This window comes from Atta cephalotes (assembly GCF_000143395.1).
Source record: "Atta cephalotes unplaced genomic scaffold scaffold00025, whole genome shotgun sequence".
Taxonomy (NCBI): Eukaryota; Metazoa; Arthropoda; class Insecta; order Hymenoptera; family Formicidae; genus Atta; species Atta cephalotes.
The window spans coordinates 2448721-2462832 of NW_012130089.1; positions in this window are offsets into that span (position 1 = coordinate 2448721).

Below are 14112 nucleotides of genomic sequence, written 5' to 3' on the forward strand. Positions count from 1 at the left end.
TTACGGTACGTACTACGTACCGACGTACGTACCGTCCGGTCGGACGTACGTCGTACTTTAATTTTAAAATTTTAATTAGTTAATAATTATTACTTCTCTCTCTTCCTTCCTCTCTCTCTCTCTCTCTCTCTCTCTCATTCTCGTACGCAGCCTCTTGTTATTGATGTCGCCGTTTGTTTTATTTTATCCGCCGCATGAATATTGATACAGTGCAATTTAACGTAACGGATGAGATCGTAAATCTTAGGTGAAATTAATTAAGGAACCACGTGGAGTAAAACGCAAGAGTGCGCGCGCGCGAGCACGAGCGAGCGAGCGACTCGAATTGTACGCGCGATGGTAGCGAGCGGCCGACTCCTCTCATTTGCACGGGTAATTCTGTAAATTGTAATTGAATTCGAAACCGCGCTGTCGCCTATTCAGAATCATTCGTCAAAGAAATAAATGGGCCGAGAAGCGATTTCTTTTGCGGCGACCGCGCGCGAATTTCTTCGGCAACGCGGGCGGGACGAAGTGCAAATTGATCGGCGGCGTCTATCGTTTCTTACGCGCAATAATCGCGTATTTGCGTAATGTCTCGTAAAAACGGGGAAAGTCGCAGTCGAACTTTTGTGGTCCCGCAATATATTAAACGAGCGAATTGAAACGACAATCAATTTCTAATATCTTGTGAATTGTGATTATCAGTTTATGACACAGCGACACATATTTGAGAGATATTTAATGACAATTACGAAAATAATAATTTTGTTAAAAAAGAAACTTTGCTGAATTTAGATCTAAAAATAATTTTGTCTAACCATCAAAATTACATTGGAAATTTAAAAAATGATAATCATTGCTTGTATTTTAGCAACCAATTTAAGCTTTCAACAAAATTATTTTTAAATCTTTATCTAGCTAAATTTTTTGTTTTTTAACAAAATTATCTTTTGTATCTTTTATATCTTAAAAATTAAAGTTGATATCAAATAATTATTATACACTGAAAAAAAATTGGTTGCTGCAACAATTTAGATAGTAAAAATATTATGCCTTATTTTACTATCTAAATTGTTGCAGCAACCAATCTTTTCTTTCAGTGTATAATGGAGATGGATAAAATAACATTTTATTATTTATCACATTTCTACATATAAGTAATTATTTATTTATTTGTGTAAATTTATTTGTTACAGGTAAGCATTGGGAAAGAAATGGGCACTTATAATAAAAGACTGAAAGCCACATTCTATTTCGCTAAGGTAATAGCTTAATGACACAGTTTGCATGATGAAGAGAGTTTCGATTTTACACGAAAAAGAGTGCTTTATGCAAGCGATCTCTTCTGCAGAAGACGTTGCGTCGATCGAAACGCACGGGTATTGCAAAAGCATGTTGCACTTTCCTTCGAAGAATTTGGCGTATGCGCCATTGTCATTATCCCATATATGCGAATATTCCTTTAAGTCTCCCTGTCCACACATTCGTCCCGACAGCGGGAGATGATAAACCTGGCGGCGGCCTACCGACGCCAGAGTGCCCGCGATTGTGTATCGCGAAAACGCAAATATCCGCAAGAATGATGAATTCGCGCGGCTGTCCCATTAATTTTATTCGAACCTTCAATTATGCGGATGCGTTCTCCTCATTCTGCTGTCACATCGCGGCCGTGAGTAGACGTGAGGCAATTCGCAACCGGGCAGATATTCCCTGTCAGACATCGGCCGTAGCGAAAGTTTAATTTGCACCGTCCGAATTTTAATGGATCCCGACATATTGTGTCCCGCGCAGGTAATTCCTGTCGGATTTAAAGGAACCGCCAGTGCAGGGACCGGTGCGCGCACAACGAGAGACTGCTCCTGGTTGCATCGGCAATCAAAAACCTCGGGACTCAGGCTCGTTGTGAGACGAGATAAAGTCAATCTTCGTGGCATTTTCGTGACCGTTGCATGCCGCGGCCACCATACGTCGTTCCTGCGCGTCAGGCTTGCCTTCCTTCTCGATACATCGGTTCTGATATCGCAATAACGCGCCACGACTGATTTCTCCCGCAATCGCTTGTCGACTTTGTATCATTATCTGCAAACTCGAAATTTCGCGACGCCGAAATCGCTGCGCCGAACCGGGACAGCGAGCATTAAAAAGTCAGCCTCCCTCTCTTCTACCAGTTCTACCCTCCCTCCCCTCGAAAACTCCCGCCTTGGCGTCCCGATAACCATTCGCGAGGTATCGTCAGAACGATATATTCGATACGTCGTAAATTCAGGCTCGTAACGAGGCGACCGTCGAAAGTGACTCGAAATAAACGACAGAAGGAACTTCGCTTCTACCCCTTGTCCTCTCCTTTCCGTTTCTTCCTTCTCGCCTCCGTTTGTATATGCGGGCACTCCGCCGTGCCGGTGCTCGACACAACGGACGATCGTAAATCAAAAAGCGCGACCCTCACGAAAACTCTCTTTGCGAGGCAAAGACGGGAAAGAGAGGCAAAAAGGTAGTCAAGATGCCGCGAGGTAGAGAAGAAAGGAGGCAATGCTATGAAACGAAGGAAGCCATGGTACGCGGGAGTAACGTAAAAAAGATCGGAGACGGAAGCGACGTTCCTGCGGGATAAATCATGGACCGCGTAAATTAAAGCGACCGCCTTACCCTCGCGCGAGATGCTTCACCACCGTCTGGTCGTATCTCCTTTCTTCCTTCCCCCTTTTTTCTTTTTCTTTTTTTTTTTTCATTTTTTAAGTGACTTATCGAGTGGAATGCCGAGCCTCCGCGCGTTCTCGGAAGCGTGGCGTGGTCGTGATAAATAAAATGCGCTTCGGACAAATTGTATCAGCGTTACAAGCTGTTGCCGAGACGGCTGCGGCGGAGAGAGATTAAAGTGAGAAATACGAAAGCTGTGCTTAATTCAATTAGTAGACAGTAGGTGAGACAACGTCGCTTCTCAGATGAAAGGAGAAAGAGAATACATTCATGAGCGTCGATGATTTCTTAGACTCGATCGACGAAAAAATGGCATTTATATAATATGTTCATAATCTAGATTAATGATCTTTAACGATCCTCGGAGCTACGCGTGCGTGTGTGTGTGTGTGCGTGTGTGTGTTTGTGTGCGCGCGCGCGCGCGCGTGTGTGTGTGTGTGTGTGTGTGTGTGTGCATATAAATATATGTTTTTTTAGACGTAGATACATAAGACAGAAAGAACAGTTTTGCTGGAATATCTAAAATTTTAGCTAGATATATAATCTAAAAATAATTTTGTTGGATCATCAAAACATTTATGTAAGACATTCAAACTGGTTGCTAAAATGTCGAAACATTTTACAGCATTGCTCAGCGTACTTGAGATTTTTTAAAATTATTTTGATGACTCAACAGAATTATTTTCAGATCTGTATCTGATTAAATTGTTATTTCAGCAAACTCGTTCTTTTCGTGTACACATTGCAAACAGAATGATTGCAAAAAGAATGATCTGAAAATAATTATGGAGGATGCTCAAGCCGATTACTAGATGTACATTTTCAACATTTTCTGCAGCCTTATTCATTTGCATGCTTGAGTGTCTTACATAATTATCTTGTCCAACAAAATTATTTTCAAATCTGTATCCAACTAAATTTTTAAATTCAAAACCATCCTTTCTACATGTAAAAAATTAATAATTATTATTCTAAATCTTACATTGCTATATTTAAATAAATTATATTCATAGACACACTGTGTGTGTTTGACATACATTCACAATATTGGAGCATTTCCTGACATTTCACATTTCTGCAAGCAAGCCTCGTCATTTCCCTTGCATGCACTTGTGAATAAAGGTTTCGGTCGTGCGCGATGTTGAGAGAACGATGCACGTATCGTATCATCCCGGAAATTTGAATGCGTGGTGAGGATCAGTTCATCTCCGTTTCGCTTCGTGCGTTCATCTCGTAACAGACGTCAGACGTATCGCCGATTTAGCATAAATCGGGAAACTTGCTCTCGCGAGGTTTCGCCGCATTCGCGGAATAGGAACGTGATTTTCCCACGCGACTGCAAATACGTTCTCGCCGCTGCTTTACGTCGACATGCGAACACGATGATTCTCGTTATGATCGTCCATTCTATTTCTTCTAGATACAATGATCGATTCAAGAAGCAGTGTATTCTAGAATCCCTTGAAATATACTTTCTTTATGAATGGCAACACATCTTTACAAGTCTAAGATCGTTAAGAATGAAGAACGTAAAGAATTGAATTCAATTTTTTGATAGATTTTAATAATTTTCGATAAATTTAAAGTTAATTTCTAATTTAATTTCTAAGTTCTGAGAATAAATTTGAAAAGTAGATTGAAGAAGAATTTCGCGTAAAAAGAAAGACATTTTATTAATTTTTTTGTAAAATATTTTTTCTACTGAAAGAAAAAATTGGTTGCTGCAACAATTTAGATAGTAAAATATAGTATAGCATTTTTAATCTGCTGCAGCAATTAATTTTTGTAATAGCAAATTTTTAGTTGCATTATCCTATTGAAATCATTACTGACATTGCGGATAGGTTAACGCAACTAAAAAAATGCTATGCTATATTTTTCTTTCAGTATAGATAAGTTCTTTAGAGAAAGAAAGATTACACATGAGATAATACAATGAAGAAATTAATCGATATTGCATTTTTTAAAAATCATTAATTCTCAAATGTCACGGCAGGCGCGTTGATACAAAGAGATCGCAAAGAACAAAGATCAAAGCGAGTCGCGCATCTGCATTCCGACAGGATAAGGTCGAGTCTAGCTTAGCTACTTCTCAGTGTCTCGCACGCAGGTGTCTCTAATTGGTTATTTATAAGCGATTCTTAACCCGGTGCTGATTTATCGCGTTTAGCGGCACGCGCAGATGGGTTTTACACGAGCCAATTACAATCGGTTGATGGCATGATTATCTTAGTCATCGGTCAGCTGGCCGATCTGCCAAAGGAGATCGGTAAGAGGATCGGGTCGAGTGCATGCTAGATCGAAGGCTCTTCGCGCTAAACGGACGTGAAAACGTGTCGTCCTCGACGATAAGGTCGCGATACGTTTTCGGAGCTGTTCGAGGAAATCGTTGACAAGATTCATCTTCGCATTAATCTTCACTCATGTATTTTAATTTTTCGCTTTCGATTTCTTTAATTAGATCTGGATATAATATTAACAAATTAAAAAAATTTAATTTTCCCGTGATGTAATTTGCAACATTATTATATCTTGACAATCGACGAAAATTATAGATATCTGAATTTGAGTAACATACTATTTTCTAAATTTCCACATATTTTGATTTTTTCAGTTATATCTGGACATAAAAAAATACATAATATTACATAAATAATATGTGCAAAAATTACACAATTTATAATGGAAATATATACAATTGTGCGATTTTACAAAAATTAATATTTTTATTCCTAATTGTATAAATGTATCTTTTTATTAGACAAAAAATTATAATACAGTAATATATTTTATAGTTTTTATGTAATTTATAAATTTTGTAATATTATATGATATAATGGTATTTGCATTTATATGTATTGATAGCTGAAAAAAATTTATTGGCAAGTTAAACACATTACGTAAATATGTATTTCTTTAAACTTCAATTAAATTTACTTTTTTAAATTATTTAATTACTGAAAAAATAATTAATAAAAAAAATAATTTTATTTATAAATCGTAATTTTACTTACGCGTGTAAATATAATATATACCTTTAATATAGCGGGTTCCAACATTATCCATTGTAATTGTACTTTACATAATTTTTTAATTACAAAATTTTTTTGTAGTGTATAGTTAACAAATTAGCTAATTGTGTTTAATTTTCCATGTTACAAATGTGAAAATGTATGTTAGTTGCTAATTGAAATAATCGAGCCATCGTTAATTTTCCAGTGACGCAATTTGCGATGATTATATATCATGACAGTCGACTAAAAATTGTATAGATTCCTGAGTTTGGATAATAACCTGTTTGCTAAACTGCTAAATGGTCAAGAGTCTCTTTAGCAGACACCTTAGAAAGTCTATGACATCCTAACCGAGAAAATCGTCGTCCGGCGTGCTTTATGGCTGGTTTCGACGTTTCCGACGTCGAGGATCGTTGTCGTGGCGGTAGTGCAAAAAGTCGAGTGATTTAATGGAAATGCGTTCCCACGCATACGCGCATCTTCTCGCGTGTCTCACGTCGCTCTTCTTTCACGCTCCATTCCGTGCAGACTCGCGCGTTCGCGTGTGGCGCATTCGTCTATTCTATATGCCGTATATGCCGCATTATGTACGAGTTTGACGTTTGCCGTTATCTTATAAATACATTTAGAAAAGATTTGTGTCGCATTTATTTAAGATGAAGCGAAATAAATGAACGGCTATATTCAGCACAGAAAAAACAGCTTTGTAACTGTTATAAGATTCTTTAATGTAATTGGTTCTTGCCCTTAGTTCCTCACCGGATCTAAATGTATAAACATCAATCGTTATAAGCAATTAAAAAAACTTACAACAGTTGCAAAACTGCTTTTTCTGTTGAACTCAGCCAATCTATCGAGCAAATGTGGCAATGCAGTATCTTAAATTCAAGATAGTAATGACGAGTATTAATAGTCCTTTAGTTTAGTCATGAAATCATTCCAAAAGTGAGGCAACTATTAATTTTGTCACCGGAAGATACCGCGCTATTCCACTTACCTGGATTTCAGTGACCACAATTTACCTTACGCTTTCTTAACACGTATTTGCCAATCGATTGAATAACATCTTCGACCTATCGCGGGGAAATCTCTCGCACACAATTCTTTCGCGTATGTATTTAAGAAGCGACATTTTCATTCATCCATAATTGAGCATTACTCTAACGGGAATTCTACGAATGAAATATGAGATGAATGAAATACGGGACATACTTTGTGCGCTTTAGCATCACAATGAATAAATAACTCTTTTAAGTGGTTAAACGCGTTTTATCGTATCTTCATCTACGCATCATTTCTTCAGTTTAATCTCGTTTCGATTAGCATTGCGCACAACATATTGCGTGTCTATTAAGTAATGACATTGCTAGTGGGAGGTATAATCTCATCGATAACGTCGTTAGTTCAATTAGAACGACTAGCCTTATCGTCATACTTCGTCCAGGCGTCATTTACTATCAATGTCGTTGGACCGGTATTGAATCGATCTCGCAAACCGAGACGTCAAATGTAAACACGATTGCATACGTTAAATTTTCAAGTCAAATTATCGGCGATTCGATTCGTCGTTCAAACACTGGAGTTTCCAATTTCGGCTGGTGAAACGATTCCTAATTGTGCGTAAATGTTTGCTTACGGAAACGGAAACAATAAATTGTTTCGCCTGTTCCCACGTCAGAACTGTAATCTCTTTGTGTCAGCGTAATTGGAAACCGATCCGCGATAATTCCTGGCAAGGAATTATCGAGACGAGATCTTTTTGTCTTTACAGAGAGAATTTTACAGCAATTATTTAGTGAAAATTTATTTAGTACAACTTTTATTAAATTGTAAAATGATACTATTTATTTATGGATCAATTCTAAGCAGAATCGTAATGTGTCCTCGTAAAACTTGTAAGAACTTATGACTAATATTCTAATTTTATGCGTATGTATCATAAAACGTACAATTATTCGTAAATATTTACGATTTTTTATAAATTTTATGGCTTTAAGAATTTGTAAAAGTATTGTATAAAGGGTATAAGCACTTAAAAATTCTTACAAGTCTTACAGGAATATGTTACGAACCTTATGAGTCTGCTTAGAATTTAGGCATTAGTGTTTAATTTTATGAAAATATTTAATAAATTCTATAAGTTTAAATTTTATAAGTTTAATTAAAACATTAAAACATTGTTATTTATCTTACGTGTTTTTGTCTTGAATAGATAATCGTTTATTTTTAATATTGTTTATCTTAAATAAACTAACGTTAAACAATTTTTAAATTACATCTCAGAGTTTCGCACAAAGTTAAAGGAACCCTCTAAAGAAATCTCATGCGTGCAATAACCATGATGATTGCTGGAGTTAACGAGGAAGAAATCTTTTCGTTGTTTCGGCGGCGAATCGAAGTTGACTTTACGACGCGGTCGTGTTGTATTTCGTAAAAAAGACAATTCCACGCTTGACAAGAGTAACGGTGCCGTGTCGAAGGGCTCGCTGACATCGCGGCAAAAAGAACGGGCGTTCTTCGAAGATCAAAGCATCGTCGTGTACTTCGAACTCACCGCAATGCGCGATGATGCTTGCCGGGACCCACCTTGAAGTCGGCGATTTCTCGGACAGTAATCGAGCCAGTTACCACCGGTAAATGACGTATAACAACGTTAAGGATAATGTACGAGCGATTCGAACGCACCTATCGCCACCTGTATTGACCTACGACTTTCCCAGTAGTAAAACACGTCCAGCCATGTGGAAACGTCATTCATCTTGGTTTAAATTGTCCGTAGCCATAATACACATTCGAATTATAATCGTATTAAAATTGATACATTAGTTTGTGAGATCTGATCTAATTTTATTTCACACATAATGACATGACATAAAATGTGAGTATACAACTAAGTAAATGAGAAATCTTTATCAGTCTCAATTGGATCTTAGTGTCTAAATAATATTTTGATAAATTTATATATATATTTATACATAAATACATTAATTCATACATATATACGTGAATGTACACATATCCAGTTCTGTAATCTACGCACCGAAATATGTTCGGTCTTGAAATGTAATCTTAAACTGAAACTGGGATACTATAATAATATTACAAATTAAATTGACAAGGATATTAATGAATTTTTAAGGATATTAATACTAATAAGTTTCTTAAAAAATTTGTGGTCTAATTTTAATTATTAAAAAGTGGGAAAATATTTATACACTGAGAAAAAAATGTGAGAGAATAATATACTAAATATACTAAATTTTAATAAATATTTCAATAGTATATATACTAGCTGAATATTTATTAAATGTACACACATTTATTTTATTGGTACAAAAACCATTAATTTGATTTAACTATTAATTTTTTTTATTTAGCAGATATTTATTTAAGTAAGTAAATAAAAATAAGTTAATGTTATTCAATAAGTTAATATTATTCAAACCGATATTTATTAAAATTTAATATGTATTTTCTCAGAGTATAAATTACTATCCATTTATATCATACATAGAAAAAAATTACATTGCGTTAATAAGTGTACGTTGCAGATTGACAAACAATTAATGATATTTAACGAATTTTTCTAACTGCATTTACCCTATAATCTTCGCTGCATATTTTGAACGGCACGAATTCCATTATTATCGATCGCAGAAGAAAATATTTGCATAGTCGGAAAAGACATCGGGATCAGTCTTGTGGTGACGATATTATTGAAGGATGGATGTGTCATTAAAAGGACTAATGAATTGCGTCTTGTACTCCGCCCGAATTCGAAAGTCCTCGAAAAGAATAAAGCATCTCCTTGTCGTCCCCATTGAGTCTCTCCGTACCGAGATCGGTTCGAGGCTCACTTTCCAGAGCCGGCTCGGGCACAAGAGGAGAGCAGCTGATCAATAGCTATTGGTCGGCGGGAAGTCGTCGTGTTGCCGGCGCGGTGGCGATGTCGTCAATTTTTTTATTACGAATCCGGACACGCACGCAGGCACTCACGCACACGAGCGTGTACGTATAGAGACGAGACACGCCGCGTGTTTGAAAGAACTACTCGAAGGAGAGTTCCTTCACATCGAATTTCACAGATTGAATTCCGCAATTTCGATTGCCTTTCGGTCTGTATTATTGACTTTGTATTTATTAAATGCCATGTTCTAACGTCGCGACGTTAGAAATGACAATGATTAATGAAATAATTTAAAATAGCAGAAAATGCAAAAATTTGAACTAGCGTATCATATCTAAAAGTAGGATATAAAGGATATAAAGAAAACAGTCTTTTATTTCGAAAAAAAAAATAATTATTTTCAGATTTGTATTTAATTAAATTTTTAGATACTTCTTTTTCGTATTTCAGTTACGAGTTAAACTAAAATAATAATTAAAAGTTTATCGAATCCAATAGAAAAAATACTAGAGCTAATAGGAAATATAATAATTATTTGAAAAGCATAATTTATTAAAACAATTATTTTGTTTCACTGAATATTACAAATTTATTATTACATAGTTTGCATTTTAATCCGATTATCGCAATGACTTTCGGAAGCTATCAGACGGGTTACTCTACATGCATGCTTCGTCATAGGGATCTATCTTCTAACGAGCATCTGTATACATTCTGCCGAATGCCTTGGTCCCCGTTCTTCTTCGCCTCCTTCAGAAACAATAGCTGCTCCTGCAAGGGGGTTAATCTACATACGCAAATTCCAACGATAGATCTTAAGCGGCGAGAGAGAAGGCGACTGCGTACTGCCGGACGTACACGCGTACGTCTTCAACAATAGGAACCGCCTCGCGATCTTGGCTGGCTCTTCCTGAAGGAAGGACAATAAGCACAGCTTGATGGTTAATGTAGTCCAGTTTGTGTCTTTCCTCTGAAGAATTGGCAAGGGAGGGGGTTGCTCTCCAGAGAATAATAAATATTCCTGAGTCTTTAATAATTTCGGAGTTGTCGGGACAATGCCGAAAATTTTACAAGCAATTCACGCTTTCGTTGAAATAATTGTCATTGTAATATGCAGTTTGTATCTCCTCATTGTCAGGAGAATTGACGAGGAAGGGGTTGATGATGCTCTGAAGAGAATTATAAATATTCCGCAGTCTTTAATAATTTCGAAGTTGCTGGAACAATGCTGAAAATTTCATAAGCAATTCACGTTTTCGTTGAAATAATTATTATTGTAATCCACAGTTTCCGTCTGCTTATTGTTAGGAAAATTAACAAGAGAGGGATTTAGTGCTTTGCAAAGGATTATGAATATTTCCAGGTCTTTAATAATTTAATATTTTTTAACATTTCGAAACTAGTTAGGATAATATTGAAAATTTTATTGAGCAGTTCATGCTTTCATTGAAATAATAAAGCCTCTTCTCCTAATAATTTCGCGATATTATTCTCCGGTCGTCGAGTACATCAGGGTCGTTAATCGCGTTTTCCCAGAATCCCAGGTGTGTTGTTACTCACTTCGGATGGAGAGGGGAAGGGAAAAGCGTTTTCCTTGCCCCCGCCCGCGGCACACGATGACCGTAGGTCGAGGATAGCGCAACGACCTTAGAGGTCGATGCACTTCTCCCGTGCACTCAGTCGGCGCGGCGTCAAAACAAGACCGGCTGATGCGATGTGCCGGTTCACCTCCGTAGTCGGGAACAGTTCCCACCGTCTAGTCATCCGGGTACTCCCCTCACACAAGGAGGAAAAGAGGACTCCTGCCACCGTTTCTCTCCTCCTTCTCCTCTTCTATTTCTCTTGTCGCTGCATCTTTTCGCTTCGCACACGAGCACGCACTCGCGCGAGTTCTGAGAAACTTATGGAGGCGCAGCGCTGTCTGACCGAGCCGGAATCCGCTCGTCTGTACCTACCGAGGTACAAATACCCGCGAAGATGCCAGCGGGTGCAGAGAGGGTGAGAAACGGAGAAGGTGGAGATGGCAATGGAGATGATGAAGGTGAAACGGAATGGAGAAAGAGAAGGAGAGAGACGGTGAAGAACGAGTAAAACCAGGCTGACTCGCTCTCACCTGGCTATCTTACCACGTATAGGAGAGATGTCTATGGTATAGAAGAGCGAAGAGAGCCAAGAGGAGTCACTTCTAAGTAGCTACGTGATCAGCGATAATAACGCGACTTGGAAACGTGGAAGATCGTACTTCCTACCCACTTACCCCCCTTTTTTACATTGGGAACATATATCGTCGATTGGTCGATCGTTTCGGTTTGCGTTATCATTGACGCAGTACTGCGGTGACTAGTAGTAGGAGGTGACTAGCACGGGATTTAAGTCCCATAGGTGCTCCCAGAGTGTGCATTCCGTGTTCCCGGAAACAGAGAGCGGAGGTAACGGCCGTCGCGTCCACCTGTTTTTCATCTTCTTCTTCTTTATCGATGTCGATTTGAGTTCTCGCGGAACGAGCTTTCGCAATAAAACGCCTGGAAGATCGAACGTGACACTCTTCGAGTACATTTTTACGCGAGTTTATGATGTGAGTTGCGAGCCGATTAAAAGCCGAGCGAGAGAAGAAGAAAGATAAAGGGAGAGAAAAAGATTCCGACGGTAATATGATGCAAGTTGGAAACATGAGTAGATAACGATCTGCGTCGTTAATTGAGTCGTTGGGTGAAATAATGATATAAAATAGTAAAAGGAGTTTTATTTATTTTTCTAGATTGATAAATAAAGTTTAAATAATTTTTATATTTTTATGCACGAATATAAAAAGTTTTGAATCGAACATTTGAATTTTATATTAATTTCGTTAAGTTTTTAATTTTAATATTATTACTTCTTATAATCTTTTAATTGTATCTACGTCGAATGGGGAACGAGTCAGAAATTTCGAAAATATATTCCATCGGTGTTTATTAGCGCATAGTAACCATCAATTTTGATAATTATAAGCTGGCAGTGAATCGATGGATCGAACTGATTGGAACGTTAGGATGGTGATTAGCAACTCGACAAGAAATTCTTAAGATTACTGATTTGTCGACCTTAAGAAGGTACGATAGAGCCCTCCGAACTCGAAGATCTCATCCTATTTATTAATTTGATTTGTATTATTAATAATATTTACGAGCAATAAATTTCAATGATTCAGTTTGTGAAACACGAAATAACTCTTCGGCAAATATATATTTAATATATACCGGCCCAGAACAAATTGACATCTGAAACCCGAGGGGATTAGATACGGTCAAACAAATCGCTCTTGATTATTCTCGGTATGCGTTAAATACATTTCGCGGCGGAGTGTCGGTGTCGCCAACTGCAGTCTCATGGCAGCATTCTCCGCGCCGAGGAACCAGTCCTGACAAGAATCCCGGCTGATCGTTGGAGTGGAGTGCTATTCGGGAGCCCGGGTCGGTATTTCCCACTATATCGAAATGGTTAGGTGTCTCCGATACAATAGGGCGGCGATCGTTTGTATCGAAGATCTGGACCTCCTCTTCATCGTCGTTGTCGTCGTCGTCGTCGTCGTCGTCGTCGTCGTCGTCGTCGTCGTCGGGAATATCTAACCGCGTGCTCGCGTTGCCGATTTAAACTGCGATTTTTCTCATTGCACGTCCCGAGCCGAGCGAAGTCCCGAGATTCCAGGAGCATCCATCAAGCCTCGTCAAACCAGCCAGATCGGCGCGCATCAGCGGATCGGCATTCATTGGCCACGGACGGAGAAAGAGGAAAGGCCGGTGGACAACGAACGGACAGAAAGAACGGATGAAAGGAAGAAAGAAAGAAGGAGAAGAGAAACGCTGAGAGAAGAAGACTCTTTGCGAAGAGTCGTCGTTCGTCTGCACAAAACCTCTTCTCCTGCCTTCGATTCCCTCCGGTAGCGAGTTCGCATACGGTAGCAGCTTCTCCACGTCGTGTTGCGTCGCGCCGGCAAGAAGCCGGGCAAGACTACACTGGTACAATCAGCTGACAGATCAGCCGGCGCAGTAAATATTCTCATCGAGCGTAGCACGCGAACGTGCCTTGTCAAAACTAATGGTATTCCCGTAACCACGAGAACTTCTGATACGACCAACTCTTCGTGTCAGACTGACGATCTCAGGATCTTCGTCGCAGCGACGCTTCTGACACGTTGACGACATTGGTACCGACGTGGGATGAGAAAGCCCTGGATTCAACTTACATCGCAAGTTATTTTGTAGAGGGAGAATCAAAATTATGTATACATGTATAAGTAATATTCGTTATATTTTATTAAATTAATTATAATCTGATATATATATTATAATCTGATAAAGACAAATTTTTAATTTCACAAAATATAATGAATGTTTCTTATAATTATATATATATATATATATATATATATATTTCTTCAATATTAGTTACAACAATTCTGATAAATCTGATAAAGACTAAATTTTTAATTTCACAAAATATAATGAATGTTTCTTATAATTATATATATAT